Raw genomic sequence first — 19773 nt, 5'->3', positions numbered from 1 at the left:
TAAACTAAACTAAAAAAAAGTATGTCGTGATCAAAGCTAAAGAGCATAGTTAAAGGAACTGCATCTTTTAAATATATCAAAAACTTACGTACTTGAACGAGACAAGGCGCGAGCCTCTAAATCATCTAATGGTCTGCTGACGTAAAGACGCTGCATGCAGATTAGAGGAAAGCACCCAAAACATGGAAAAGCATGCCGCCATCTTGGATATTGAGATACTGAGGGAAACGTTGTCACAGCAACGCGGCACTAGTAATAACATTATAATACAAATCGGTTCACACGATTCATATTAAGATAAACAAACAGAGGAGAGTTACAAGGAAACAAAAAATAGATAAGCCAAACAAACAAAGGGAAATACAGGAAAAATAAAAGTGAAAACCAGGGAAATAAATTAAGGAATTGATAGAAAGGGCAATACAGTGACATACATAAGAAATTTTAAATAGCACATAGAAAACAGAAAGATGTCTTCTGAGAATGCAAGTGGAGACATGAATGCTGCATCACAGGCCATACTAGGAACGCCAGTCATTTCAACAGATCCAACCAACTATTTGCGAAAACCTAATCCTTTTAATTTGGAACCACAGGATGATCAAGGACAAAGGTGGCAAGAGTGGTTTGATGAGTTTGAAGAATTTTTGAGAGCAGTCGGAAATCAAAATGAGGTTAACAAATTGGACATTTTCATAAATTTAGTAGGAAGAGAAATGGAAAATTATTATCGAAACAATACCACCAGAAGAAAAAACAACTTATCAACTTTTGGTAACAGCAATAAATACAAGGATTATAGTGCCACCAAATCGAGATTATGAGCGCTACATTTTTAATCAGGATTGAAAGCCGTTTATCATCCAAATTTAGGAAGCACCTCCTTAAAAAATCTCTTCCATTGAAAGAAGTACTGGAGCTGGCGAGAATTTATGAGAGGGTGGATGCACAAGCGGCGAATATGGAAAACCCTAAAAGACTAGACATCATTGCTGCAATAAACCAAAACCAAGGTGGTCAATGGCAAAAAAAGATACTCGACGAATCAATAGGGTCAACACCTTATTGGAACAATAACAACCGCAGAAATCCTGGGGAAAGACACTGTTATAGATGCGGATTTCAATTTCCCCATAGAGGTCAATGTCCAGCTCCGGGTCATATGTGTCTATGGTGTGGTCAAGTAAATCACTTTCAGAACATGTGCTGAGAAAAGATACTGTGGACACCTATGTACAAGTCAAATACTCAGATGATTCCTAGTAGGAAATATGACAGTCAAAGGAATCCCAATGCGAAGATGGGCATGGAAAGGCCGAATTAGAGTGTGAGACCGAATTTAAATCACCCAACCTCACGATCAGGATTTGTAAGATCAATGGATGCTTTATAAATAGAAAACACAAGAGATACAGTGTCTGAACAAACTCAAGGGACACAAGCATATAATCAAAAACACAGAAAAATGTTATACAGTGATCCATATGAAAATCCACCGGTAGAAGATACATGGATATGGGCATGAATAATTAATGTTGAGATTATAACATGCAAATTGACAAGGGGGGTCCTGGGAGTCTCTCTGCCAGACATTAGTCCTGGTTACGAGAGACCTACCCAGAGTCTTTAGCTCACTATCTTTCACAGAGAAGAAATATCCCAAACATATCAGTCTTTGTCCTGCCCTGGGGCAGTCCAGCACCGAAATGCTAGGCAATTCTCCTCTGAACAAGAGTACCAACAGCATCCCCAGACACGTGTTTCGGTCTGGTTGGACCTCATCAGTAGGGAGGAGCTGTGCCTCTCTAAGAATAGTGAGCAAGGGGTCCACGTCTGGATTCCCCTAGTAACTTAGGGTGAGACCCAAAGTTACTTGAATATGCAAATTGACAAGGGGGGTCCTGGGAGTCTCTCTGCCAGACATTAGTCCTGGTTACGAGAGACCTACCCAGAGTCTTTAGCTCACTATCTTTCACAGAGAAGAAATATCCCAAACATATCAGTCTTTGTCCTGCCCTGGGGCAGTCCAGCACCGAAATGCTAGGCAATTCTCCTCTGAACAAGAGTACCAACAGCATCCCCAGACACGTGTTTCGGTCTGGTTGGACCTCATCAGTAGGGAGGAGCTGTGCCTGATATGTTTAGGATATTTCTTCTCTGTGAAAGATAGTGAGCTAAAGACTCTGGGTAAGTCTCTCGCAACCAGGACTAATGTCTGGCAGAGGGACTCCCAGGACCCCCCTTGTTAATCTGCATATGCAAGTAACTTTGGGTCTCACCCTAAGTTACTAGGGGAATCCAGACGTGGACCCCTTGCTCACTATTCTTAGAGAGACACAGCTCCTCCCTACTGATGAGGTTCAACCAGACCGAAACACGTGTCTGGGGATGCTGTTGGTACTCTTGTTCAGAGGAGAATTGCCTAGCAATTCGGTGCTGGACTGCCCCAGGGCAGGACAAAGACTGATATGTTTAGGATATTTCTTCTCTGTGAAAGATAGTGAGCTAAAGACTCTGGGTAAGTCTCTCGCAACCAGGACTAATGTCTGGCAGAGGGACTCCCAGGACCCCCCTTGTTAATCTGCATATGCAAGTAACTTTGGGTCTCACCCTAAGTTACTAGGGGAATCCAGACGTGGACCCCTTGCTCACTATTCTTAGAGAGACACAGCTCCTCCCTACTGATGAGGTTCAACCAGACCGAAACACGTGTCTGGGGATGCTGTTGGTACTCTTGTTCAGAGGAGAATTGCCTAGCATTTCGGTGCTGGACTGCCCCAGGGCAGGACAAAGACTGATATGTTTAGGATATTTCTTCTCTGTGAAAGATAGTGAGCTAAAGACTCTGGGTAAGTCTCTCGCAACCAGGACTAATGTCTGGCAGAGGGACTCCCAGGACCCCCCTTGTTAATCTGAGATTATAACATGTACAGTAAAGAATATGTGCGTTTAATATATGACATGTCAGATGGAGATTCGGCTATAAAAGTAACAGTGAATCTAGGAGATCAAAATATACAGGTTTTGGTAGATACTGGGGCTACAGTAAATATAATGACAATAAAATATATAAAGAAATAGCTCAGTTATATCCATTACAACTATCTCGAGCTAACATTTTCCACTGGGGAGCAACACAACCATTGATTGTGAGCGGAAAATTCAAGTGTGACCTGATACACAAAAATAATCAGATACCCATTGAAATGTTTGTCATTGACAGTCCGGTGTAAGGGAGATGTCTCATTAGTTGCATGACGGCAACGAAGCTAAGACTTATCAATATAAATTATGACCAGTCGGAAATGATAAAGGACACGCCACCACAATGTCATAGTATTCAAACCATTACAGAAGAGACAATGAGCCTGGAGAAATTAAAAGGAAAATTCTCTAATTTATTTAAAGGAGTGGGGAAATTGAAAGGAGATGCAATACATCTTCACGTTGATCCACGAATGCAGCCGGTTCCTCAACATCCAAGAAGAATAGGATTCCATCTTCAGGAGAAAGTTTCTAAAAAATTACAACCACTCGTTGATAATGATATAATTGAAAAAGTGGAAAGTGGTCCCACACCATAGGTATCCCCAGTGCTAGTGGTTCCAAAGACAGATGGACGCATTTGTTTATGTGTAGATATTCCCAATATGGCTATACAGAGGGAGAGGCATCCAGGACCTAATATTGAGGATATGATCAGACTGAATCGAGCAACGAGATTCACAAAGCTTGATTTGAATCAAGGGTATCATCAATTGGAAATTGATCCTGAGTCTAGACATATAACCACATTTGCAATGATTGGTGGTCCTAGGACACCAAATCTAGTGTAATTTCTACCTTTCTACGCTTTCTACATTTTAACCCCTCAAAAACTGAGGTTTTCTTTCCCTCTTTAACTATCTCCTACTCCATCCCCTCCCTCTAATCTTTCCCCCATCCTCTCTCTCCTTTTCATCTTCAGCGTGCAACCTAGGTGTTATCTTTGATCCTTCTCTTTCCTCACGCTTGCTGCTTTGCTCTGTTTAACATTCGTCACGCTCGCACTTTATCTTCCTTTTCACGACACTAAACTTTTTATTTTTCCTTGTCTTTTCCCATAGTGACTACTGTTGATCTTTATTGCTTGGCCTCCCTGCTTGCCACCTTTTCCCTCTCCGTTCCATCTATAATTAATCTGATCATCTTTTTTCTTTGCCCCCTCAGTCCCCTATTACATCCTCCCTGCTGTCAATATCCTGACTTCCTTTTTAATCGTCTTTTTTTAATCGTCTCTTCTTTCACAATTCACTCAGTCTGACCCCGCCCTACCTCTCTTCCATACTCTTGTTCTGCATCCCTTCATGTCCTCAACGTTCTCAGAATCTATTTCTCTTAACTGTTCCTTAGCCCCCTATGCCTCGTCCCGTTTTCGCTCTTTTTCTCTTCTGGCTCCTAAGCATTGGAACGCGCTTCCTCTTTCTCTGCGCTTCTTCTACTCTTCATCTCTGCCAAACAAATCTTAAACTGTATCGTCTTTCGTTTCTTGCTTCATGAAAAAACAGAACCGGATGTAATCCCTACTCATTTGTCTCATTTTGATTGTACAGTTTTGTGAATTATTTTATTGTTCAGCGCCTTTGGCGAAAGGCGCTTTATACATTTTATAAAATACAAATAGTTGATGTGTTTTTCTGCCAAGACTGTATCCTTTGACGAAGATCTTAAATGATGAAAGACCTCTTGGTCTTCTGCCCCCCAGGGTTAACTTTTTGACCCAGATGTGGTCCCCTGCTATGCCTCTGAGGATGTGTCTCCATCCCAGTTTTTTCAGAACCCTTCTTTAGCTCAACCATACCTTGACCACAGCCCTACCTTAATTAATAGTTTACAATGTGCTTAAGCGCAGAGCAGGATTCAAACCTGTGCTGCTCTGCGTTGTCTTGCTTCCAAGACAAACTCGTTGCCCTGTGCTATCCTCCCTGGATGCAATGGTTGTCTTAGAGTTAATACTGTTCTCTGACCTCCCAAGCGCTTAATGAATCAAGGTGGTGTACAAATGGGTTATATTGCTTCTTTAGCAACTGAAAGGGAAATGCAAGGTCGATGTGCAGTGTTGATACTTTTCGATAGTCTGGGCTGCTGGTAGGCTTAAAAGTTGAGCAAAAATATGAAGAAAAATTCCAGGAAATCTCCATCAGGCCGATTGCTGGGCTACTTTTGCTATTTGATAAACGAGTTGGACACAGCTAGTTCTTTTAATCATCTATCCGGTATTAGGCTGATTGGGGGGCTCATTTATATGAATCGACGAGTAGAAACTTTGCTTTACAAAATCTAAACCAGCATTTGCCCATGACCCTTCAAGAGGCGGTATCTCGTATCTGTAACGTGAATTGCTTCGCTTAAACTGTCCTGGCAAAAGTTCCGGAAAGAATGACTAAGTTGGCACTCAGATCTTTTCCCCAGTGCTGGGCCTAAAATTGTAGCCCTGCTATTCAGTCAAATCGCTTTCTCTGTAGTGGCCCCACATTCGTGGAAGTCTAGGCTATTAGTATATTAGTTCCGATATCAGATCGCCCAGCACAATTTGATTGCAAGCAAACATTATTTTGTTGCTTAACCCATTGGCTGTGGAAAAATAAATGTTTTGGATACACGATGCTGACACACAAAGGGCATTGTGTACATTCAGCTTTCTTGGCCTGGCAGGCTGTGGTGACGTCTGCAGTCCCGCAGTACTGTGCAGGTGTGTGGTACGCTGTGTTTGGGTGCAGGTTCCTTTTAGGAGCGCCTTGTTGGCCGCGGCCAGCAGTGCGGACCTACACACCTGGCTATTGTTTGCTTAAATGGACTATCGGAAGCACCGAAAAATGTGGTTGACAGTATATTTAAGCAAACGCGGAGTACATGGAGCTGTACTGTGAGTGGGTGCTCTGTGACCAAATAAGGTGCTGTGTCCCCAGTTGGTAATCGAGTATCCACTCACAGTACAGCTCCAGCATAAGTAGGTGGCCCTACTTTTAGATGCATAGGGACGACCTTTCAAGTAATTTTAACAAAACGCAACTTAGGAAATGTTCATCCTCTAATGGTGCATTTTCTCGGTGGTTTGGTCACGTAGTTTGGCGATGGCCTTTGAAATACCTTCCCCTTAGTCATGTTTTGTTTGGCTTGAAACTATGGCGTTTATTAGATGACTGAAGGATGTGTCGGAAGTGGACCCCGTGTGTTACACGGGACACACGTTAACTTAATCGTTTGACCTCCCCTCTACTTTCAGGCACTTGGAGAAAGGCCCCTCGGCTGTAGAAATGTGGCACCCCTAGAAGTGGGCCGTGGGGCAGGACATTTATTTGTGTGTGTTTCTGATTTTGATGCACTTTTTAGTACATATTAGCAATCCAGGCCATTCACTGGTAACTTGGAAAACATATACCTCCCTCTAACATGTACAGCCTTTTACAGGTAGAGTGCCTTGTGCCTTTAAGGCCATGTAGTCGCTAGACATCGAACCAGCCATTTCACGGCACCATTTAAATATAGAAAAAAAAGCAACCTGACCTCGTCCTGCATTTGGCTTCATCGTTTACCTTTAGAACAACGAGCCAAATATTTCCTCTTATGAAAGTTCGATGCAGAGGGAGGCGAAGTTCTTTATGGTAGAGAAATTGTCTGAGAACAAGTTGTCCTTTACGTGCTCTGGAAACAAAGACTAGACGGTTGAGCAATCTTTTATTGCATTGCGGTGAGTCAGGATTCTAGTGTGGCTTTATCTGAGCCACCATGGAAAGAACAGACGACCGCAGGCCTCTACTATCACGAGATTGGGCCGTGGAGTGCAAGCGACGTGGGCAGGGGGAGCATCAAATCAAATTGAAGTTGTGGATTTTATTCAAGACCTTTCCGTAGTTTTTCGTTTTCCAAAAGAGACCTGGCGGGGGCTACTGCCCTGGCCACATGACCTTCTGGGTACCCATCCGGGAGACGTACAAAAAGCAACTTCGTCGCTGCTTTGCTGTCGGCAGTGGGCTCTGGGATGGGTGTGAAACCCCAGGGGCCACAAGCGTGTCTTCTGCAGCCTTTCCCATACTTTTAGCAACTGCTTTCCTGAATGTTAGCGGGACGGGGGACAGAGATGGAACAAGGGAAGCAGTGGAGAAGGGGTGGTGCTGCATCCCAACCTACCTTCTTCACCTGTGTTCTAGAGGTAGGGGCAGGGGGCGGGTAGGGAGTGGGGAAATACGTGCTAAATTGATGGGAATGATTAAAAACGATGCAGGAACTTGGGCTTCATTGATAATGGGCCAAAATGCAGTTCTTTCTGATCCTTGGCAGTGATGTGTTCAGACTCTTTTGACTGGGGTGGCCCAAGTGGGGCACTGACTTATGCAGACTTGGCATGAAGTATGAGCGCGTACCCACATGCATATCAATCACAGTAAATGGTAATCTGGCAATAAATCAGAGTCAGAAGTGATGCGTCCAACTCTTTCAGTATCCAAGCTTTGACTGCCTCGCGGGCGGCACCCACGCCCCTTCCATAAAACGTGGGTCGCAGCCCACTGAATTGCAAGTAACAGAAAGGAGACTTTGCTCCTTTACACAAACAACAAACCACAGAAAGAGGACGTGACTTCTCCCCCTTGCTTAATATATAGTTGAGGTTTCTCAGTTAATTTCCTCTATCCATCTGGACGGTTTGCGTATCATCCTTCGCGACAGGCTTCGTGTAAGTGGAGTTGCACTTGTGTTGGGGTTGTCGCTGTCACTGTCGTCCACGTCCCTGTCGTCTTCTCTGTATTCAGAGTCTGTCTGAAGATTCATCTGCCATGTTCATGGTAGTGTTCACAGGTTCTTGCTCACCTTCAAGAATGAAAGATGAAGAACGATTAATTTTGTGTGATGGTTCCTTGTGGACTTGCAGCCGTTATCATGAACCCATGTATGTGGGTCACAGTCATTGACTCGGGTTTGAACGCCGGGGTGTCCTTGGTGTTTTGGCTTTGTCTGACCAGTGCTTGGTCTCGTCTGTATTCGGTGGCCTGCTTATTCCTTCATTTTCGTTTTGCTTGCCCTGTCTTTTGCCTGTGCACTGTCAATGTAGGTAGTGGGAAGAGCAGCGCATGGGTTGTGTGGCAGCATGGTTCATATTATCCAGCCAAACATTAAGGCTGATGGGCATTCCCCCGTGGTTCTGTGGGGTGTGTTTCTATATTCTCGCAACAGCGTGCAGATGGCTTGCATGAACGATCCATTGGTAATGGAACAGATTTGTAGGGCACGTTTTAAATGCTCATGAATTTGTCTGCCATGCCGTTGGCTTGTGGCCATAGCGGCGTGATGTTCCGAGATTGGAAACCCAAGTGTTCTGCGAACATGGTGAAATCGTGTCCGCTGAAGGGTGGTCCATTGTCAGATTTTACAATCAATGGGATTCCATAGTCCGCAAAGGTTTTATCTAGTGCTGGTATCACTACCTGAGCACTCGTGGAGTGGATGAGGTGCACCTCTGGGAATCGAGACATTTCATCGACAATCACTTGCACATATTTGCCATTTGCCAGGAGTCCAAACATGTCAATGGCCACTTCGTCCCAAACTTGTAGGGGCATTATTGACGTTTTGAGTGGCTCTGGGAAAGTGCGTGGGGCAACAGCCTGGCATGCGATGCATTTGCCCAAGAGTGATTCAGCCTTCTCATCCATACGGAGAAACCACACTTTGGTTCTGAGTTGCCTCTTTGTCGACACCACCCCCGGTGTCCCGAGTGAGCGATGGCTAGTACTTGTCCCTGTAGACTGGATGGAATGACAAGTCTGTTTTCCTTTAATAGGAGACCATCTGGCGATGTTGATAGCGTGTGCTTGATAAGTTTGAATGTGTGAAAACGTTTCTCTTCATTAGACTATAATTTTTGTCCCCAACAGTGTCTCCTTTGCCCGGACTTCAAGCACCCTTGAACTGTCCGGAGTAAAAGGCCGTTCTGTGTTGCTTCTATGAGTTGAGCTGCCGTGATTGACTTGGGGAGCGCATTTCCTACTAAGTAGTTGATGTATTGATTTGCTTTGACTGACGTTCGTCGTGAGCTGGAAGTAGGTACTTGGATAGAAAATCAGCTGGGTTGTTGTCCTTGCCCGGGTGATGGAGGATTTTGAATGAATTTTCCTGTAGCCTCAGTCCCCACCTGGCGATGGGTGGTGGCATTTTGGCTGTGGGTTTGCCGTAGATGGTGGTGAGGGTCTGATGGTCGGTAATGATAGTGAATGGGCGCTCATATAGAAATGGGTGGTAATGTTCGCATGCCCATACGACTGCTAAGCTTTCCTTCTCTGTTGTGAATATGCACATTCAGTTGTTGAAAGACTGCGACTTGCATATGCCACTATGCGTCTCGGGGAGTTCAGTGGTGCTCCTGGTTTTGACTGTGCCAGTATTGCTCCTAGCCCCACTGGGCTGGTGTCTACCGTCAGTTCAGTGTCATATTCTAGATCGTAATAGGCCTTGCATGAGGTTGACGAAATGCGTTTCTCCTGGAAAGCTTCTTTGCATTCATTTGGCCAGTGAAATTCCTGATGCTTCCTCGTGAGTGTTCGAAGGGGTGTGCTTACTGACGCAAAGTCTTGAATGTAGCGCGTGCAGTAACTTGCCATTCCCAAGAACAAGCAAGCTGCTGATGTTGATGTGGGAGTCAGGGCTTCTATCAGTGCTTGCACTTTCTCAGGGTCCGGTTGCAGGCTGTTATTCGAGAATGTCCAAAGAATTTCAGGGTTGATTTGCTGATTTCGCACTTGTCCGGGTTGAGTGTCAGGTGTGCATTTTCCAGTGCCATGCACACTCTTCTGAGGGTGTCATTGTGCATTTCCTTAGTTGTGCCAAAGATTAAAATGTCATCACTGTAATTTAGGCAATCTGGAATGTGCTTAATTAACTGGTGGATCTCATTTTGAAAGATTTTGGCCGCTGATGATACTCCGAAGCTAAGCCTTTTGTATCTGAATAGACTTAGGTGGGTTGACAATGTGGTGATATAGCTTGACGATGGGTGCAGTTCAAGCTGATGGTAGCCTTTGTTTAGGTCCAGTTTAGAAAGCACTTTTGCACTGTCGAGTAAGTGCATATCATTCTGGGGGCAAGATGACACTTTCTTTCGATGGCAACGTTTGGGGCCCTCATGTCTACGCAGAGGCGTATGCTGGTTTTGTTCTCCTTTTTGGGCACGGGTACGATCAGGGATACCCACGACGTGGGTCCCGACGCCGCTTCAATAATGTCTTGTAGCAGAGATTGGATTTCATCCTCGACTTGTCTCTGGATGTTGAGAGGAATACCCCTGTAGTGTTGAGCGGTCGGTGGAATGTAAGGGTTTATGTGTAATTTGATTTGTTTGTCTTTTAACTTGCCCAGTCCTTTGGAAAGTGCCGGGAACATTTTTTTGTATCATGTTCTTTGGGCTGGTGGTATATGCGGACATGATTTGGTACATGATGTGAATGAGCCCCATTTGGATGGCCGACTTGAAACTGAGTATGCTGCCCCCTGGAACTTCTCCTTTTATGATGTAGATTTTTGCCCTTTAGACACTTGTCTTTGTATTGGCAAGTGGCGGTGAACATGCCTTGACAATTGAGCGGTTTGTTCGAACCGTAGGGGTATATTAAGGTGTCAGCTTCTTTTAGTTCTTTTTTTGTGTCAAGAGACTTGTAGATGTCATCGTTGATTATATTTACCGTTGCACCAGTGTCAATCGGGAATTCTTGACTCTGTCAGTTTAGCTGAAGCAGTAGTAGTGTTGAGCTATGTTCAACAGCTCTGTTGTTTCCAATGGCATGAACGTACCCTCTTTTGCGGTCTCCGCTGGATGATGATGCGTGTGATTCATGTCTTCCCCGTGGTGCCTTGTCCAAGTATCTAATTCTTTGTCTTGATTTCCTTCGTTGAGTCACGTCTACTCTTACGGCGGTTGGAACTGTCCCTCCTTTCCTCTCGTCGTCTGGCACTGTGTGGCTGCTCTCGTGATGAGCTGTGGGAGCGGCGCCTGCTGGCACTGGAAAGGTGTCGCCTGCGAGGACGTGGGCTTTCCCGCCTAGAGTTGCGGCCATCTTGTCTCCATGACTCATTGATTGGTTCAGCCGATTGGAAGAATTTGATGTTCCTGCAGACGGACTGGAAATGGTTTTCACCGCCACATTTATCGCAGTGGTGTCCTATTGCAGGGCACGGACCAACGTGAGGAAATTTAAATCCGCACCTGTAGCATTTCTTTAGTTCTTCTATATCCGCAGGTGTGCGAATGGGACATGCCATTGCTGTTGTGGCAGACTACGTGATTTTGATGTTTCCAAGTGATTCTGTCTGCAATGCTAGTGCTGAATCGGCTCTTGCCAGCTGAAGTATCGCATCAAGTGTTCTGCTTTTCTGGAGAAGGTTTTTGCGGAAATCTGGCGATCCATAGCCAGCGATGGCTTGCGATTTGAGTGCTTCTTCTGTGGAATATCGATCAAGGTCACAATATTTGTGCCTCTTCCGTGGCCACATTACAAAATTGTCCACGTTTTAACCATTTTCTTGCGTGGATGTGTGGAAAATGTCTTTCGTAGTCAACGTTTCTCAATGGCGCAAAATAAGTGTTTAATGAGTCAATTATACCTTGAAATGTGGCTGTACTGGCTTCTGGCATTTCAAATATGATATCGCGTACTACTGGACCCAGCGAGTGTAATAAAATACCTCGTAATCAGCGTTCTTCTCTCAGACCAGATGCATCGTTGTAAATATGCAGTTCTTTGAGCCATCTGGCGCACCTGGGTGCCAAACTGCTGGTGTCTGACATGTCGAAGTGTTGCATGGCTTGAAGTTGCAGGGATTCCGTGCCACGGTCTTCCCTGGGAGTTGCATGGCATGGCATGGCATGGCATGGCGTAGAGCTGGACTGCGGGCTCTGTAGACCACTGTCTGCATTACTTTCAGACTTTGTATAACTGGAGTATCCTGAAATGTGACCACTCAGTAATTCAGAGGCGTAATGGCTGCTGTGCTGAGCAGATTGGCTGGTCTAATGAACCAAGACGAAAGTTGCTGCCACATGTAGTTGGTGGGCCCCTGTGTCGATGTGGGTGCTGAGCAGTGAATGTTGTGGGTGGATTGGCAAGTGTCAGTTGATATGCCTCTGCTCTGTGCACACGGCACGTGTTGTACACGGTGAGCGTATTATGTGAATTCTGCGGGAACAGGATTAGAATTTCCTCCATTGCGGCGCCTTTGAAATGAAGTAGTGTCTCACTGTAGAGGCGCGCAGCAAGAAATATGATGCTCGCAGCATCAACAGGTCCTCGTCGCCATTGTTATGGGTAATGTGGGAAATGCTCAGCATACATGCATATCAATCACAGTAAATAGTAATCTGGCAATAAATCGGAGTCCGAAGGGATGCGTCCAACTCTTTAATTATCCAAGCGTTGACTGCCTCGCGGGCGGTAGCCCCGCCCTTTCCCTAACACGTGGGTCGCAGCCCACTGAATTGCAAGTAACAGAAAGGAGACTTGGCTCCTTTATACAAACAACAACAGAAAGAGGGCGAGACAGCACCTGGGTCATTCAGATTCCAGGGCTAGAACTTGTCACCCCAGGCCACTCCCTGGACATGCCTATGATCCTTGGTAGTGGTCCTGTACCTGTTGCCACCTGTTTGCAACCTGTGGCAATGGGGAAAGTCCCCAGACATTTGATGACCATCCTTGCCAGTATGTCAACTTTGAGCACTTCAATGTCATTCAATGTCAGTCCTTGCCAATGTCACGACTTCTTAGGCATATAATGGCAAACCTCGACAGTGGAGGTGGGTGGGCAGAGTGTGTGTGTGTGGGGATGTTGTGTTTCTCTCCACAGGGCATCCGGCATCACTCCATGGTGTCTGCATCCTTGGTCCCTCACCAAGGAACCGGACAGGAAGCAGAGAGGATAAAGAAGCTAAATATACATACAACACATCTGTTGTGCGTATCAGCAAAGTGATTGTGTGATATGCGATCCTGCCATTCCTAACATGTTCACCAATAGCACATTGGGCCTCATTACGACCCAGGCGGCAAGTTACCGCCTGGGTCGTACCTTTACCACCATGGCGTAAACTATGTTTACGCCATGGTGGTTGGCGGACTTACCGCCCCATTCCGAGGTTGGCGGGGCGGTAAGTCCCCAATCCCCATTTACCCTTCCCCATTCCCATTTTTGCCCCATAGGGCATAATGGGAGTGGGGAAGGCGTTAATTACGCCACCGTAAATTACGGTGGCGTAATTAACAACAAGGTCCCTTAGCGCCATGGATTTTAACACCTGCTAAAAGCAGGTGCTAAAAGCAGGTGTTAAATCCTCCATGGCGCTAAGGGACCTCGGAATCGGGCGGTAATGGTCGGCGCTGTTTACGCCGCCGTAAACCCCTTACCGCCTGGGTCCTAATGAGGCCCATTGAGTTTTGGGACTCGTAGTGCAACCTTTCCCATGAACTGTACATCTACTATTCACAGCATGCAAGTACTGCTCTCTAAAAAGCCAGACGTGGCTGAGCATGTCTTTCGTGACATGAGGCTGGCTACTTGGTAGGTGCAGTTTTTGCATGTTGCTGCACCATCTCTGGAATACATCTGAGTGTTTTTGCTCACCAAATCTATAATTTGGGCAATAAAAGTTTCACATGTGCATGTAGAACAATGTTTAGCTTTTTTTGGGGGTATGCTCGCTATGGCCCTGAGTTTTAAAAAATAATGTTTTTCCTGTCTTATTTGCATTTTGAACATGTTTGTCTTTTAATAAATGGCCTGGTCTATATTGTATTGTATTCGTTATTAATATAGTGCCCATGGCCTCATTGCGGTTTGTGGTTGGAACGTCCTTGGTGACCGTAGTCCATGTGTGGGAGATTCTAAGAGTTAGTTTAAAAATGCGTGTGTGCATTTTGCCAGGTTAGGGCTTATGTGAGCTGGCTAGGCTCCAGTAAGCTGCCCAGAGGTCAGACATGTGGCCGGGTGCTGTTGGTGGTTTAGGATTCAGGATAGAGTGCTAGTGATGGGGATTTGATGGGTGCTCAGCTCGACCGAAAGTTCACGAGTTGCTGCTGCATACTAATGGCAGAGGTGTTGAGGTATGTCTGGTTATGGTGTGGACAGCTATGTAAGCTGCTAGACTGGAATAGCTTAGCCATAGCTGCATTCTAGAGTGCATGGATGGCCGTGCCTGCGGCCCGTGTCCACAGACGTGGTGCTGAGAATACATACTGCACACTTTTATGCTCTCCCTAGAACGAAGCCTGAGCAGTGGGAGAGGGGCCTGGAGGTGATCGTCCGTGGGCAGGGGGTGTGATCTATGATGATCTGTCAGTGAGTGGGTGGGATGAGGGCAAAAATGTGTTATGGTGTACCGCTGCAAATGCTGCCGGCATCCATGGGAGAATGGGTGGATAGGTGCATAGTTGGGTTTGGGTCAGTGTTTCTGTGCGTGTATCGACAATGTGGAGTGTGAGAGGTTTTCAAGAGGAGGAAGGAAAGAGCCCGGTTTTGAGGGCCTTTCTCAACGCCAAGTGATTGTCAATGTTGTGGACGTGCAGGGGCAGAGAGTTCCAGATCTGCGCTTGGACGGTGGAGGAGGATCCGCCCAGTCTGGCGAAGTTGTAATGTGGGACAACTAGGAGAGATGCTGTGTCAGATCTGAGTGTCCATGAGGGATGGTAGCAAGTGACTTTATCCTGGAGGAATTTCGTGGGCAGTGTTGTGGATGACCCATGAGTGATGCACATGGCTTTAAAGGTAGTGCATCGACCAATAGGGAGCCAGTGGAGGACTCTTGGTGTAGGGCTGATGTGTTCTCTGGGAGGTAGGCTAATGAGCAGGCGGGCCGCAACATTTCGGTTTCTTTGCAGTTTCCTTAGCTGAAACGCTGGCGCACCTATGTAAAGACAGTTTGCACAGTCTAAGCGGGAGAGGATGATGGAGATGATGGCAGAGAAATGGTGAGGTTAGCTGAGGTATGGGAAGATATGTCTGAAGATGCGTAGATGGAAGATGCAGGTTCTGGATACAGTGTTGATGCGTTGGGAGAGGGATACATCCATGTCCAGTGTGCATCCAAGGCTTTTCACCGATGTGGAGGGTGACGGTGGGGGGGGGGCTAGGGATTGAGGCCAGGGAATAGGTTGGGGAAGGAGCCCTGTTTCCCACTGACTACAATTTCCATTTTCCCAGGATCCAGGATGAGGTGGTTGGTCGTCATCCAGCGGTCAATATCCGATAGGCATGATGACTGATCTGGACAGTCTTAGCCTGGCGACCGAGTAATTTTAAGGATGATCTGGGTGTTGTCTGCATAGCTGTAGCAGGTGAGATTGCGGGCGCAGATGAGTACAGGGAGTGGGTTGAGATAGATGTTGAAAGGGAGGCGAGATAGAGATGCTCCTTGTTGGACCCCTTTGGGTACTGGTCATGAAGTGGACGTAAAAGGGTGAAGGAGCATGACTTATGAGCGATTAGAGATGAGCGAGGAGATCCAAGAGAGGGCAGTGTCTTTGGTTCCTAAAGAGTGTAGCCTGTCTAGGAGAATGGTGTGGTCGTGGTATCGAAGGTGGCAGAGAGGTCAAGAGTACAGCGCAACTTTCTGCATCAGCTGTTCTTTTTAGGTCATCCAGATGGACACTAGGGAGGACTCTGTTCGTTGGGACATTCTGAAACCAGGTTGGGCAGGAGGTTGTTGGCTTCAGTGAAATGGCAGAGCTGCTTGTATGCTGTGCAGTCCATGCGTTTGGCCATGAAGCGGGTGTTGGAGATGGGCTGGTAGTTCTGGGGGAGGAGTGGGTTGAATCTAGGTTTTTTGAGGAGGGGTTTGATCTGAGGTTTTTAAAGCTTCTGGGAAGGTTCCCGATGTATGAGAGTGGTTGAGGAATGAGTGTGCGGTACTACCTGCACAGGTTGAGGACAGGATTTTTTTGAGGAGGGTGGGCGGGCAGGGCTCGCGGGGGAACTGATGGGTGACTTTGTGCTAGGAGCGAAAGGAATTCCTGGTGTGAGATTGGCGCAAAGGTGGTGACGGTTTGTTTCTGGAGGGGATTTGGGCAGGATCAGGCTGTGGATGGGTACTGGGCGGGTGCATTCTTTCTAATTTGGAGATGATGGCAGAGTGCCTGGCGATGGCAACATTGTGGAAGTGTTCTGATAAGGTGATGAATAGGGATTGTGAGTTGGGTGGAGGGGGGTAGAGCAGCCTGGAGAATTGAATTAAGAAATTCTTCTATGCAGTGCCTTGCTCAGGTTGTGAGAGTTTAAGATTATGTTCCCATAGAATGCTTTCTTGGGTTTTATGATTTCCAATCTATATGCTCTTGGTAGTCTTGCTAGGGTAGTTTGGTTGGTTCTCCAGGTCCGTTCCAGGCGGTGCCTTAGTGTTTTTAGCAATTTGAGTTTGGTGGTGTAACACCTGGGTGTGCGACCTGATCTGAGAGGACCGTTTTGTTGGGATGAGGGGTGCGAGGGCGCTCGAAAGCCAGAGGGTGAGGAGTTTGATGGTAGGGTGGGGAGGGCCTTCCACGAGGGAGATTGCTGGGAGTGAGGCGAGGAGGGGGTTGGCTAGACGCGGGGTGATAACGAATTTGTTCCAGAGTGGGGTGATGGGTGTGGAGGTTGGTAGTCACTGGGTGTGGCCTTGGGCGCGGGCCACATTTGAGAATGGTACAGAAAAAGATTGCTGAGTGTGTTAGGGGGGCGCGGAGGCAGTGTGGTAATGTTTGTGGTGCTGAAGACCACATCAAGGGTGTAGCATCCAGTGTGGGTGGGCGTGGAGATGTGTTGTGTCAAGCTAAAGGCTTCTAGGTTGTCTGTGAGAAATTAGATCATGGGGTGTGAAGGGGACTCTGACCAGATGTTGAAGTCACCTAGGATGGCGAGTGTTGGATGTAGGTTGAAGTTAGTTGTCAGAGCATCAGAGAGAGCGTCTGCAAAGTTTCTGTTGTAGCCAGGGTGGTCTATAAATGAGTAGGAAGCTGTGTGAGGTGGAGGGACAAAGTTTTACCAGAAGGGATTCCTAGCCTGTGGTGGTAACTGAGATGTCCTTGATAAGTAGTGGAAATTGGTGTTTGTGTAGTATCGCAAATCCCCCACCCCTTTGTGATCTGTTCTGAACAATAAGGTTCTTACTTAGTGGGAAGGCCTTCTGCGCAATTGGTTCAGTCTTCAGCAAACCAGGTCTCTGTGATGAAAAGGACGTCTGGGTTTTTGTCTTTGATGAGGTAAAAGATGTTTAATTTGTTTTTAGAGACTGACCTGGTATTCATGAGGTTGCAAGACATTTTTAGGGGTTTGTTTGCAAGTGCTGGACGTGTTGGGTTGGGGATTGTAGAAGGAGAGGGAGTGGAGGAGGGTGAGGTGGCGAGGGGGTTGAGTGAGGGTACTGCCAGGGGAGGGCATTGGAGCATGGGTGTTGGTTGTGCTGGGAGGAGAGGAAAGGGGTGGTTGCAGGATGGTGTGGAGGTAGGGTGTGGGCAGGGTGAAGGTGGCCCAGGGAAATTGGGGGAGTAGGGGAATGGGGCTAAGACTGTGTTATGTGCCAGTGGGGAGGCTTGGTCCCTATAGTGAGGTGGCAGGGATTAGGATCTGGGTTGGAGCATGGGTTATGCTAAGTGGGGCCTGAGGTGGGCTAGGTCTGAGCTTTTCCTTGTTTTACGGGTGGCCCATGGGTTGTGGGTGAGAGTGGGGTTGCGGAGGTTGGGGTTTTGGCCAGGGCTGCTCTTGCTGTGCTGAGAAAAGGGAAGCGCGCGTTGGGGGCGGGGGGCGGGGTGCATTGTTGTTCGGGATAGGTGTAAGGAGGGTGTGCAGGTGAATAGGTCATGGGGGTGGGAAGATTGGCTTATCTGGGCCACTGGATAGTGCAGTATGCTCAGGGGGGGTTCATGTTTTCAACACCCGCTCTCCATCGTGCAGCTCTCCAAAAAAGATCTACAAGCATGTAGCAGGGGTGGGGGGGGGGGGGGGTTTGACCAAGCTTGGAGGTGTTGCGTATACCTTGGAGTTTTGGTGGGTGGGAGGGGGGCGAGAGATGAGGTGGAGGGTTGGGAGATTGAGCTGTGCATTGTAGACGGTTGGGTTAGGGTGTTGTGGGTCACACTAGGCCTACTGGAGCGCAATCGTCCAGCTCTGATTTGGCAGTGTGTGGCATGGTGTCTATCCTGTGGGTAGGATGCATCCTTAATTGCGAGGTCACCCATGTATGGACAGTGTAGCTGGGATCCGGTGTGGGAGTAGGGGTGGTGGGTCAGGCTGGTAAGTGTAGAAAGAGAACATCTTGATTAGAGACACCTGAATAGAGGATGTGTAGAACAGTAAAACTAGATTTAGGACACCTGAATAAAAGGAGAAATGCCCAAAATGGGGGCACCACAGTAACACCTAGATTTGGGACACCTGGACACAGTAGAAACACCTAAAATGGGGGTACAACAGTAAATACAGTATCAACAAGATTTGGGACACCTGGATAGAGGGAGAAATGCCTAACTGGTACCATACCAGTAGACCGTAGGCAATTGGCCTAAATGCAAGTTATTGCTACCTGACGCAGTTTGCCTAGATGTGAGATCTACCTGCCATACAACAGTCGACAACATGCATCAGACTACAAGCTATTGGGTAATAAGAATGGTGGGCCAGTTTAATGGGGTGCAGTAATGGTTGTGCCCCCTCCCCGAACCACGGCTAACACGTTCTGGAGCTGCATCTGCTGGAGCTGCCATTTGTCTTGGGGCCCTTAGCCAAAGGGGGCTGCCTGGGCAGGGAGCTGCCCTAGGAAGGTGTCTTAAAAAGAGGAGGCCAGACCAGTCACAGGTGGTGGGAGGGCTGGGGGGGAGGGCCCAGAAGGGGAAGCCAGGAAGATATGCCGGATGGCGCTAAGATCACTGCGAGCTTAAAGCCAATACGAAATCCAAGTTGTGTCCACCCTGTCCTTTTTATTATTATTTTTGTTCTTCACTCAGATTATGACTTTAAGCAGCATTACTTTTGCGACGCGACTATCATTCTATTTTCTAATTATGAGGCAATACCGAAATTCCAAAGATGTCCCCTTACTAGCCTTGCTCCTATATGATTACTCATTTAGCGTGACCCCTTCGAGCATGTCGAATGCTGCCTTCCCGGCTTCCGCTTTCCTTTTGCCATCCATACTTACGTTATTTACCACACCTGTTTTTGTTTTCTCACAATTTCCTTAGTTCTCTGCAAAACAATCTTTTACTCCTATATGGTTGTCCACCCAAATTAATTGAATGTTTCAGTACAGCAACGTGTCTGATACCACTGTCCAGTCTTCATAGGTAGTTTCAACACAATTTACAAAACATTCGGCCTCGTTCCGAGTTTGGTGGTATCTCGCTGGTAAACCCACCAAGATACCACCAAACTGAAACACTGCTACTTGATACAGCGTTATTACTGCCGCATTACAATTGGCGGTATGCATTGTTAGTCGCCATTAATTGGAGTACGTAGGGGGGGGATTTCGCCAGTATTTCTGCCGGTGTTAATACTGCCGAATTGGGCAATTTTGTCCGGTAAGGTGGAGGAAATGCGCCCAGCTTCTTGCTTTTTCCTCCACTTAACCCCCAAATTCGTATTTGGGCAGTGTGGTAATGCCGTGGTATATGGTATTTCTGCTGCATTTTACCACGCCGCTCAACCTATGAGGCCCATTGTCTTAAGTGTTGATGTATCCAATGTATGTTTCAAATGGATTGTGTCCTCCAACGCATTCCACAT

The 19773-nt window shown here is 46.9% G+C and overlaps 1 protein-coding gene across 2 annotated transcripts in view; it reads left to right on the top strand.

Annotated features, from left to right (window-relative positions):
• The window catches only part of TMEM171 (transmembrane protein 171), a 183863-nt gene that overhangs the window by 62930 nt on the left and 101160 nt on the right, over positions 1–19773 (top strand). The window lies entirely within an intron of this gene.

The sequence above is a fragment of the Ambystoma mexicanum genome, chromosome 6p, assembly GCF_040938575.1.
Source record: "Ambystoma mexicanum isolate Mex_15411 chromosome 6p, UKY_AmexF1_1, whole genome shotgun sequence".
Lineage (NCBI taxonomy): Eukaryota > Metazoa > Chordata > Amphibia > Caudata > Ambystomatidae > Ambystoma > Ambystoma mexicanum.
This window is presented reverse-complemented; position numbering and strand designations above follow the sequence as displayed.